A 12,781-nucleotide genomic window follows, 5' to 3' on the forward strand; every position below is an offset into this window, starting at 1 on the left:
ACAAGGTATGGATGGATGACAACTGGCTACGCCTTAACGGCTCATATGAGGTATCAATTATTGCTCCCACAATCAGCATCACAGGATGACATCTGAACCTCATGTGCCCCAATATCAATCTATTAATCTATTAATCATATCCATGGTTAAAAGGTCTTGGGTTCCTATTCCGCTTGCAGCTGCATATGTTGACGTACATATGTTCTTTATAATTAGTTCCTTCAGTTATTAGCTGTGGCACTTCCATAAAATTGGATAATTCCTCCCACAGGAACATCTAGGCACAATAGCAAGGACCATAATAAGGTCCAAAATTGATTATTGTGACTCTCTCCTTGTTGGCGCGCCAAATTCTGTTCTTGTTAATCTTGAGGTTTCATAGAATAATGTCACCGGCGCTATATTCAATTATCCGTTCCATACCAGAAATTCCATTATTCTTAGGACTCTTCACTTGCTCTCGGTCACAGCAAGAATATTTTTAGTTCGAGGAACCCCCATAGGGCTCAATGGGAATGGGGAGGGAGCTAATAACGGGCCCGCTAAAAGCGGGCCCGTTATTAGCTCCCTGTTCCCCTAGCGGCTCCCGCTAAGGGCGGCTGGTAAAACCAGCCGGCCTTAGAGGGACCCGCTAAGGGACCTCGGAATGTGGCGGTAAGGGATTAACGGCACCGGCATCCTTACTGGTGCTGTTAACCGCTGACCGCCAGTGTCGGAATGAGGCCCCTAGACTCTTAGTTGTTTAAAGAAATGTATTCCACAGAACGAGCCGTGCAGGTCTCTGCGATCGGCTGGGAAAATTCTCATCAGATGTCCCAGATACAAACGGGAAAACGGTTTGGGAAAATCCTTCTCCGTCAAAGCCGCCAAATCATAGAATCTCCTGCCCACCTCACTCTCAGAAAACAGCAACCTGAAAATCTTTCAGAAAACTTTAAAGACGCACTTCTTCAAATAAATCTCACTACTCATCTTCTCTTTCCTGCTCTTCATCCACGGCGGTACTCTTAAACTCTGTACTATGATTTATGGACAGTCTTCTGTGTTTATGTTCCCAGCGGCAGATGCCCACAGGCTTTCGGCGCTTTATAAATATATAAATAAATAAGAGTTCCTTATATCATTAACATCGATTTCCAACTATGGGAAACAAATCCCACACACTTCCCTTATCTATTTCATTGTCAAGCGTTCCCTCACATAAATTTCTCGGGCTTTCAGAGCCCATTGTCGCTAGCTAGGAAACACTGCCCCCTGCCCTACTCCCCCGCCAAAAAAGCATGCACGGCCAGCAACAGGAAGTGGGCTATATGTGGCAGCCTCTTCCACTCTCCCTCATTCACTTCCACTCCAAACAGCACCAGATAGGGATCGATGTGTCTCTCTACCCCGTCCAGCCACCCATGTAGCTCCTTCCAAAATCTCTGCATCTCCTTGCATGCCCACCACATGTGCCAATAGTCTGCCCTTTGTCTTTGGCCAAAACCTCTCCAACATCTAGGGTCTACACTTGTGAACATCTTTGATAGCCGTACTGGGTCCCATTGCCATCTATACAACAATGTGATGCAGTGCAGCTTATACCGGCATGCTATTGACATAAGAACCATTTTTAAAGTGGCCTCCTTAAGTAACCCAGGACTTCATGGCTCTGAACCTCTACACTTTTAAAATCAGTTTAATTTGTATGTGCCTTGTAGGATTATCCAGTCTTTTTCATCTGCCAAGTTGGCAATACCTAGGTTCCACCTAAACCAAAACTGGTGGAAATTCATTCCCAGGACAAGGTAAAAATAAAAAAAGAAATCTGGAATGCCCTTCCTGTATCATTAAGACAAGAGCACGGCTTCCTTCTCTTTGGGAAAAGGTTGACAACATATCTCGTCCAACTCTACCTAGGGAATAACTGCTGAGAGCCTCACTTATTCCTTAGGGTGAACTCTTTGGCTAAACTTTAAGACCTATGGGGCCATTATGATATATAAATTCAATTACAGTAACATAGCATTATCCCTCCCTATTAACTAAGACTATGCTGGCTAGGGCCTCGGAGTTGTAGTACGACACATGTGGCTAGCCAAAGGTGGCACAAACAAGCTGCCATAACTAAAAGCAGAGAAGGGAGCATTCAGAGCCTATCCCCAGCAGCATGTCCACCGCTGAGCCCCGAAGCCGCATTCCGATGGTCCTACTTGTGATGCTTTGTCTCGGGCCTCCGGATGTTAGCAAGGAGACCAAAAGTATGCTGTGTGCGTCACTTGCAGGAAGAGCCCTGGCAGAAACAAGACCACGCATGTACAGCTTGATTGATTGATTGTTTATTTGTATAGTGCCTATGCACAATGTGCTTCAAGGAGGGAGGGAACATGGGAAAATACAGTTACATTCTTACAGGTCCTTGAAACAAATCAGAATGTGACAAATCAGAATGTGAGAATAACTATCAAATCATAACAGATAGTGCAAGTGCATGGAACAATAAGGGAGAGGAGTGGAAAGGAAAAAAGGAGAACAATACTAGCAGTACCATTATTATGCCTGACGACAATTGTTGCAGTGCAAGAGTGACAAGAGGAGGAGGAGGAGGGGAGGAGGGGGGAGGGGAAAAGGGAAGAGGAGAGGAACATAATAATTGACTATCTTAAAGGGTCAGCAACTGATCAAGGTAGTGCTGGGGAGGGGGTGGGAGGGGAAGACAAGGAGGGAAAAAAGAGGGGACAGACAAGCTCTTAAAAAGGTCAAGGGACGATAATAAGAGTATGTGCTAAGATAAAAGAAAGGTGAAAGGGGCGAAGGGGAGGGCAAGATAGCTGTAGGAGGCAGGCGCTACAATTACTATGCCTGACAGCAATTGGGGTAGTGTCTAACATACAACATGACGGGGGAGGGAGAGGAAACGAGGGGAGGGGAAAGAGGCTGCAAAAGACAGGTGACTACAATTACTATGCCTAACGGCAATTGGGGTAGTGCTAAAGATTTACAGACAGGAGGGCAGGGAGGCAAAGGAGGGGAAGGAGAGGTGAGGAGGGGTGGAGAAGAGGGGAGAGCGGCAAGGGGTGAGGGGGGAGCGGGAACCTCATGTAGGGCAGGGGTGGTGGGAGGTGGACATTGAGAGAAGGGGGGCAAGTGGTGGGGAGGAGACTATGAAGAAGGGAGGGTGGAGAAGAGGGCGCCCTGGGGGATTCAGTCAGAGGGGGGGTTAAACAGAGGGACTAAGGGGCAAGAGGGGGTACACAGACACACTGGGGGCAAGAGGGGGTACGCAGACACCTTCGGGGGCAAGAATGGGTACACAGAGACACTCGTGGGCAAGAGGGGGTACACAGACATACTGGGGGGCAAGAGGGGGGTACACAGACACACTGGGGGGCAAGAGGGGGTACACAGACACATTCGGGGCAAGAGTGGGTACACAGACACACTCGTGGGCAAGAGGGAGTACACAGACACACTCGGGGCAAGAGTGGGTACACAGACACTTGTGGGCAAGAGGGGGTACACAGACACACTGGGGGCAAGAGGGGGTACACAGACACACTTGTGGGCAAGAGGGTAATACACAGACACACTGGGGGCAAGAGGGGTACACAGAGACACTCAGGGGCAAGAGGGTGTACACAGAGATACTCAGGGGCAAGAGGGGGTACACAGAGACATTCGGGTGCTGGGGGATACACAGAGACACTCAGGGCAAGAAGGGGTACACGAGACACACAGGAGCGACAAACTCACAGGGGCAGCAATGCAGCATACCGTGGTAGACAGAGGTAGACAGAGCCTTAGAAGTGGGCCTTCGATGGTGTGGCCGGGTCCCGCCTCCCGGTTGCAGCCATTGACAACCAATGGGAGGGGAACCAGGGGCTGGCCCACACCAGGAACAAACAGTATGGCAAAAACAAAGAGGACACGGCCATCTTAAAATGGCCTAACAAGCATGGAGGCAGAAATTCAAATTAAGTTCATTTTGTCCAGATGCAAGGTGAAATTTACGCACCATGCTGGTCGCTGCACAATTAGAGATGCAAATTCCAAAAATAAACAGGATCGCTCGCAAAACCTGTAATTTTGTCCTCACATTGTTCCGTTCCTTACCTCAGCAAATGCGTATCATGATGGTGGTCCAGGCGCGATGGAGAGCCAGAGGGCAGAAGGAAGAAGGCTCTGTCACGGTGAAGAGGCAATGGGAAAAGAGCTTGTACACAGCTCTGCCCGTTTCCGGCCAGCTCTGCTTTTATTTCCGTTCTATCACTCACTCATCACATGAGGCGGGCCCCTTCCCCCTCACTCACGTGATTTGGGCACGTGCGGACACCACATTCCTACGAACTTGGATCTTTTGAATAAAGTCTGTCAACTCACTTGGAGCTGTCCTTCTCGGACTGCAAGAGTCTTGGCATCTCTGGGTTTCATGTGGTACACTCCATGCAATACATACCCCCGCAGTCAGGATGATGGGTGAGGTTTCTCACGCAATCCATACCGTGTGTTGGTACTTCTCTCATGTTCTCCTTCTTGGCTACCGCTCGCTTCCTCGTCAGGCGAGGTGGTGACTGGGATTCGTTCTGCAAGGTTGTGTTGTCATCCCTCTCGAGGTGTTCCTCAGCCGGGTTCGGTGACTCAGCTCCTTATTGTGCTTGTGGAGGTTGTTCCTTCCAAAGTGTTGGTGGCACCTTGCGGAAATGGGATATGTTGCGTGTAACTACTTCTTGCCCTCTGGTGGGCGTTATCATGCTGTGGTCAGAGTTGAGCACCGTTGTATGACAGGGTCATTTTCTTTGGGGGTGTTAGGTTCCTCCCTAGCAGTGTCGCAAACATGGAGTTCTCAGTGCTGTGCTCGACGAGTGTGGCTCTCCTTTACATTCCGTTTCTCACGTGCCTCTTCGATGAGTGGCAAGTCGGGTTCAGGGGCTACCCAGTTTAAGTGTAGTGGCAGTTCCGCTTGAATGGGTACTCCAAACATCAATGCAGCTGGGCTGACTTGTGCAGATGTGTCGGGGTGGGGGTTTGCCGGTGTGACCTGAGAAATCAATATGCAACTGGCAGCTATGGTTGCTGTTGATCTTTTGTGAACCTTATGGTCTTATTCAGTGACCCCATAAATCTTTCAGGATCTCCGTTTGTTTGTGGCCAACATGGGGTGATCTTCTGGTTGTCAATGTTGAGGCCTTTTAAAAATTGCCATAGCTCGCGGCTAGTAAATGGGAGCTCACTGTCGCTCTTCATTTTCCGTGGTATCCTATGTGTGGCAAACACTTTCTCCAGAGCCATTATGACTGATAGGGCGTCTGTGGACTTGATGTGTTCGACTTCTGGGTACCTAATGAACTCGTCTATTAGAAAAATAGATAGCCTTCTCCGTCCCCGCTTGAGTCTTTACGATGCCCTGGTGTCCCTCGTGCACCAACCAAAGGGCCCTTCTAGCACCTATGGCAGGACGATGCAGTGTCCCTTTAGCGCGACCCCTTCTTCCGACATGGTCAGTCTGTGTCGGATGCCGAACAGAGCCTGTAGTTACTCTTGTGCCGCTGTAGTGCAATAGGCTACAGCTGATAAGATGTTTTTCCAGTCCCATGACTGTATGGTGTGTTTTGTGCACTGGAGGCAGGCATCTGCTTCGGTCTCTTCGACTATTTCCAGTAGTGTCATCGACTTCGGACGGGTACAAGCAACCACGTGTTCTTCTGAACCTTAGGCATGTTCTTTCTCTTGAGGGGTAGCTGGTCGTGAGTGGTGGGAGAAATAATCTGCAGGCTTGTCCACACGCGCTTGATATATTACCTCAATGGTGAATGGCTGTAATTGCAGCATCCACTTCTCTAGGCATGCTGGAGGGTGTGGGCCGAGCCTTTGAAGATTGGTATTAGGAGTTTGTGGTCTGAGTATTTTCGCCGGTTGGCCTAGGGGATAGACCTGGAAATGACGGCAACCCCACAGAATGGCCAGCGCTACCTTTTCTATGTGCGCATAATTTTGTTCAATCTTGGTGGGTGCCAGGCTGGCGAAGGCGACTGGGAACACGGTGCCCTATGTAAAGAACTCATAGTGACAACAAGCAAGGCAGACAAAAATGATCACAGTTCAAGGGTGTTTATTGAACAATGAAAGGTGTATGCAGGTTGGAAAAACGCCTAATCTAAAGCTAAACCCATAAAATGGGAGCAAGCGTCAACCATCAAATAGAAATAAGGCAGTCCTAGTGGCGTTGTGTCAAAATAAAAGGGCCTATACTAAGAAAACCTATTGCCAATTTCATACGCTAAATACAAAGGGTGTGGGATAGGTTTCAAGAAAGAAAGAAGGGTTCTGAAATAATATGTCAGGATGTGCTGTTGTGGATCTCCCATCCCCACGTTTTGAGCACAGGGTAAGGTGGGATTGTGGAGCACAGTACAGTCTCGGGCTTCTCTAGCACAAAACAACAGTTCTTTTCAGCTCTCAGGTTCTTCGATGGCCAAATCTCATTTTCTCTCTAAAGTCACTTGCCCTCGAGGGGCTGAGGTGTTAAAAAAAACAAACCAAAAGTTCCTTTAACAAATGATAGTTCTTTCGGGTGACAACTGCTCCCCTTGTATCCCCCTCTTCTGAAGGCTGACCCTTCTCAACTTTAGCTACTCTTCACATATGGTGATGGCCTTCACCCCTGGGCCCCCCCTCTTCTAGGCGCTGACCCATCTCATATCTCTTACTTTGTATTTCTTCTCTTTTCTCCTTAGACTTTGGGTGACAACTTCACCCTTGGATCTCCCTTGTTCGGGCTTGGACCCTTCTCAGATCTTTGCCTCCCTTCTATGGCTATGGCTTTCTCCTCTTCTTCGCAGGAGTCAGTTCCATTCTTTTCTTAATGTCTTTTCAAACAGTTCAGTGGACCTCCCTTTTCTGGGTTCACTTCAACACTCTGTTTCTTGGGGGCTTTTAGACCTCGCCCCTCTTCTTCGGCATCCCTCCTCTGGGTTCACTATTGCCCTTTTCATTGCTTTCTACTGATTTCAAATATTTGCGGGATTCACGTCCCTTTCTTTCATTCACAATATGGGATTCACTTCCCTTGCTTTCAGCCAATTTGCGGATCAAAGTCTTTCGCTTGTACAGAGATTTTGCTCGACCCTCACGTATGACCACTTTGAGTTCCTTTGGCAGCCTTCCTACAGCCTTTTGGTTTCTGTAGTTCTATTCTGATGGGGAGTAACCAGTGCTTCGAGTTAGCACCCACGTGGTGCCGGCTTCCCCCTTCAGCTGGTCTCCCCTTAACACCTTTTCACAGTTCATTCACAGCTCAATGAAATATGTTCAACTTTGCGATCCTCACTCAACACAACCCGGCTCTTATCGATTCTCCTCTCGACTCACTGGCTATGCTTAACCACCTGGCTTTTGGCTTCCTTGGAGTCAAGGCCGATAACACGGGTGCGGGAGCCTCCTCTGCTCCACCTTATCAGCATAGGATGGCCCTGTGTACCAATGACATCTGCAGAAGGACACTTGTGCTATTGTCCGTGGTCTTAGATTCCCCTCCACGAAGGTTCTGCGGTCCTGGGATGAAAAGGGCAATGTCACTTCTCTCCTCGCCACCCTCTTGCTTCCCGCCGCCTTTCTCCTTCTCTTGAACTGCCATGTCATATTAGCTGTTTCCTCGTGCTGTCTGCCATTCGCGCCTTTCTTGACTTGCTCATTCTGTGCTCTCTGGCTCCACCTTTCATCCCTGTGGGAAAGGAAAAGGGCCAACAGGTATGTGTAGTTCCGGTCAATTGCCTGACCCTGGTGTTGGGCTATGTCAGATAAACAGTTCTAGGGTTCCGTCTGAACAAAGCATTCATGTCGGAACAAGAAGATGTTAAAGTTTCCAGTTGTCCTACAGGGACGGAAGGGTAAGAAATAACACCCCTTGTGTTTGGGTTAATGAGATTCTCAGAAGTGTAGGTTGCCTGTAACTGGGAATTCGGAAAATAATCAGGGGAATGGGATCATTGGGCTGAACACATTGCATTCTTGGGCCAGTAGTGTTTCGTCAGGACAAGCTGAGTGTCCGAAAAAGAATAATCGGAAGGATGTGGAGAAGAGTGGTTGAAAGTGGTTGAAAGTTGTCAGATAGAAAGCAGAGGGAAAGCAGGGTTTCTGGGAGAAGTGGTTTTCCAATCTAGTAGGGTTCGTAGTCCTAGGTGATTTACCAGATGGGTGGGGGAGTTTGGTAAATTTCGATACAGGAGATTTTATGGCAGAAAGGGTGCCAGATATGACATAGTCCACAAAGGTCTCAGGGATCTCACCCTCCTTGCCTTCTTCCCCCATAACATACTGAGTCTTCCCTAGGGTATTCCCTCTAGCATAACCCTGGGTTCCCCTACCCAGGTGATCCTCCCCCATTAGTCCACCCCCAGGAACTGGATCCAACAGCAATGGTAGTGTTTGGGCCACCTGAATAAGGGATTCTCCAGGTCCCACTGGGAGAATACCCTCAGGTTTCTCACACCTCCCAGTCGATGTGTGTTAAACACAGCCCCTAGTCCCACAGGGCTCATGTCGACTAGCAGTTCAGTGGCACGGTTGGTGTCAAATAATGCCATCATGGTAGAGCTTGACAGGGAGTTCTTGATCTGTTGGAACGCATGCTGGTGTTGTTCGGACCATTCCCACAGCGTTTCCTTCAGGGTAAGCTTCCTTAAGGGGGCTGCAATGGTGGCTACGTCTGGATGAATCTGGCACAGTTTGTAGCCATCCCCATTAAGCTTCTGATTTCTGATGCCGACGTGAGGGCTTTGGCTTCCTTGATGTCCGCCACCTTCGCAGGGGTCTGGTGATGCTCCTTCCGCATTGAAGACATATCCAAAGAAGTTCAGTTTGCTCTTGCCAAATTTATACTTCTATGCATGTATGGTGAGGCCTGAATCCTCTAGGTGTTTTAGGACTGCCGCTAGCCAGTGGTGGTGTTCTTCTGTGGTTGCCTCATACACCAGGATGTCGTTGGTGATGTTTGTGGTGCCTTCCAGGCCATTCAGGATTTTAAGCTGAGGATATCCCAAAGTTCAGTGTTCGGTATCTCCTGAGGCCCAGGTGGGAAAATGTTGTGATATAGTGTTATTCCCGGGCCAGGCATATTTGATAATAGCCTGACCATGAATCTAATTTGCTGAATATCTTCGCCCCTGTAGAGGAGGTCCCAAATAAAGCCTGCACTCCCATTGCCCATTTTGAAGTACCAGGAACATTCACACCAAAATATGTGACTAATGATGAGCAAATAAACCAGCAGAGAGCCGCAGTAGGGCTCTGCCCAGTACCCATCAGAAGAACAACACCTCTCAAAGTACCAATAACCAGACAACCATGTACACTAAGGTATCCATTGAGACAATCTTACCAGCAAATGAAACAAAATTAAGATTGCTTAAGTACCGTCCCAGAAGAAACCTAAAAAGGCCTTAATAGAAGATGAATGGTGATGTCACAAGGGCCCAGATGGACTCACAGATAGAAGATATGACGACCCAAGGATGAAACAAAGAGACGAAATGCCATGAATAAAGATATCGTGAACCTAAAAATGATAGGAAGCTATCAAAATAAAACAGAGTTAAACTGTAAGCAAAATGGCTACAGTCGACCAGTTTACACCTGTACATTTGCTTGAAACCGCAAGAAAGCTAAGAAAATAGTATGGCTTGCTATGCTAAGTAGAAGAGTAGAGCGGCATGCGCCATTATACATAATCTACCTCAAAACGAAGCACAGTATTAAAAGTGGGATTTCCACTTTGCACTAAAGCAGAATCAACCCAGGTTACTAGAGGCCAAACCAGACAAGATTCGTATTCCATTCGTATGAGAAGAGAAGGCTGAATCGAAACTCAGCAAGAGCAACTCGTGCTGGAGGAGCCAAGGTCATACCAATAGAAGAAGCGAACATTAGCTACACATAATTGAAACTTAAAAACAGAATATCCTGTCTTTGGAAGGTCGAGATAAGGAGGCGTAGGCAGGTGGCAAGCCGAATAAGAATTAAATGCACAAATTGAGAGGAACTAGGCAAATTCACGGTGTGAGCAGCATGTGATCACCCGAGCGAGAAGAAGCACAGGTTCACACCTACGCTTGGCATCCTCTCAGACCGAGATACCATAATTTTTCCAGACAGGAAGAATTAATTGACACATAGCCACTAAAGTAATGATGGATTGAAGGAAGGCCGGGTGAATCGTGGGGCACCCTGCACCTGGCTGACAATTCTGCATGCTGCTAAGCAAAGTGGAAATGTATGGATGGGGTTGGTGCCAATCCAATCACAGTGGACCAAATAATCTAGGGTCCTATAGTTAGTAGAACCAATGGGACGTCGTACTTTTAGTGACGTCTACAGTAGTCATTTTTGAAGGAAGGGCTTAGACGCCCACCTGACAGTGTTTATCCAATCTCCTCACTCCGTTACCATATACAGATATAGCACCTATATTAAAGTTACCTTTTCCTAACCAATAGAAATGTTTATTACCTTTTGAGTGTTACACGTCAGATTATGACGAGTTTTGAGTACAAATGTCACTGTTTGTATGAAGTTCGTTTGAGTTGAAGCGAGAGGGACTATCGCATCACTGCTGATTTTCATGACTCCTCGTTTTTTGTACTTGTCATTAAACGGACTCTTTGCCAAACAATTGAGTTGTCCTTATTGAATCGTGTTGGAGTAATAAATCTGCATCCCCATCCATCTCAAGGTGCAGCTATCTCGTCTTAAAGTACTGTAGAGCAAACCTCGGCTCTATGGGCCGGCCGGGGGTCTCCCCAGTACACTTGGTAGCAGAGATTTGATGGTTATCGACTATCGATTATTTGACTAAAGTAAGACACCTATTGACCGTCGACATAAAGTAACTCTAGGTCTTCGGCAATATCGCAAATCCTTTGCCATTCGGCTGAGTAGACCGTGATGCTCCCTGTAGACAATGGTAGCTTAAGCAAGAATCTGCAGAAACGGCCTGAAGGGACCCGTTTTCCCACACATCCCTTCCCATTCCTACGGAAAGCTGAGGAAGCGAAAAACTGAAGGAGGCGGTAACAAAGTCGGTGATTCCGAGGGTCCAGAAAGGAACTATGCAAACGTTGAGTGAAACAAAAAATTGTATGTTTTGGTAAATAGTGCATGCCTTAGAACAAGTAAAGGGAAAAGGTAACGGAGGGAGGAAGAAATACAAAATGTAGTTAGAAGTAGGGAAGACTGTGTATATATATATAAGGGGATAATGACTCGAGAGTAATAAAAAGTAAATGAGAGGTTACCGGGGTACACACCCGAGAAGAGAGAGGTTACCGGGGCAGACACCCGAGAAGTGAGAGGATTCGTCTTATTCCTGCGCTTTAATATAGCGGCTAGAAGAAACGTGTACCCAGAGTCCCACATAATGGGGAACGACTAGGCTACCACAACGTTTAAAGACGTTGTGAAAGGGGTACGTTTACACTCCATGAAGGGGTAATGATTAGAGGCAGAGATATTTGTGTCCAGCTGGTGTCCGTCTTGTCTGTTAAGCGTCTGTCTTACATGTTTTTCTGTTCTGACGTCATATGTATTGACATTTTTTTTGAGGGAATTGATTTCAATTTGTGCGATTTGATAGCTGAGACAAAATCCCTTATGAATTGATGTTTTTGAGTGAATCAGAAAGTATAACATTTTATGAGAAAATTTGGACTGGAGCTTGCGATATTTGGTGCTCGCTCATATTGATGGAAGTGTTTAAGTTGCATGAAAGCATTGACAAGTGTTATATAAGAGGAAAGGGAAAGGATTTAAGCATGAAGACATTACTCCATTGGCACACTTATGCAAGCAATTGCCAAAACATGCACCCAAGCTAAAGAAATATAGTACAGAGTGGGTTAAGGGTACCACCCACAAGATGTTTATGCCATGGCCACAAAATTGGTCTTTATCTAAAGCCGCCTTACAACATATGATGACATATTTGCATGCCACATACACAGGCAAGAAATTGGAAAAACGCCTTGCTGTTCTCGAGTTGTGGAAAATGTACGAACAGGTAAAGGAGGAAGAGCCGCCAACAGATTGGATACTTAATGTATGCACAGAGGGGCGTGAGACGCCTACTGCGCCACTGGCCCCGCTCAAAACAGCAATTGAAGAAAGTAATACGAGGGATTATACCCGTTGAGGGAAGTTAAAGCAGCCATGGGGTACAGCAACCCCACATATGAGTCACCTACACATAGTAGTGATGAGAATCAAGGGAAAGATAAGGACAAGAATAGTACCTCCGAGGTCCCAAGGGACAAGGGGAGACGCGATGACGAAAGAAGAGATCAGACAGACAAATGCATCTCTCGACAAGAAGAGAGAAAGGAAGAGATGGAATGGAAGCGAAGACAGAACTAATGAGATAGCATTCGCGAAAGACGAATGGATGGGAGGACACATTTTATTGAAATTCGATGGCAAAGGCATCAATGACGCGAGGCAAAAGGAGAGGTTAGATGAGACACAAAGAAAGGAGAGAGAGACAAGGTTAAGAGACGAGAGGATAAGGAAGAAAGATAGACAAAGGCGAGAACAGCTATATCGCGAAGAGCAAGAAAAACAGCTCGATCGCAACCCAAGAGCAGCCAACGATCAAGACAGACAGATACAGCAAAGATTAGAAGAAGAGCAAAGGATACGTGAGAAAAGAATAAGGAGACAAAGAGATGAGGAAGTTCGAAGGGCAGATGAACGCAGAAATGAAAAGAGAAAGGAAGAAGATAGGGTCAGAGAAGAGGTGAGGAAACGCAAAGAATTT

The 12,781-nt window shown here is 47.0% G+C and overlaps 1 protein-coding gene across 2 annotated transcripts in view; it reads right to left on the reverse strand.

Moving 5' to 3' along the window:
- LOC138480733 (arf-GAP with Rho-GAP domain, ANK repeat and PH domain-containing protein 1-like) overlaps nt 1-12,781 on the reverse strand; it is a 691,830-nt gene that overhangs the window by 574,914 nt on the left and 104,135 nt on the right. The window lies entirely within an intron of this gene.

This window comes from Ambystoma mexicanum, chromosome 5p (genome assembly GCF_040938575.1).
Source record: "Ambystoma mexicanum isolate Mex_15411 chromosome 5p, UKY_AmexF1_1, whole genome shotgun sequence".
NCBI lineage: Eukaryota > Metazoa > Chordata > Amphibia > Caudata > Ambystomatidae > Ambystoma > Ambystoma mexicanum.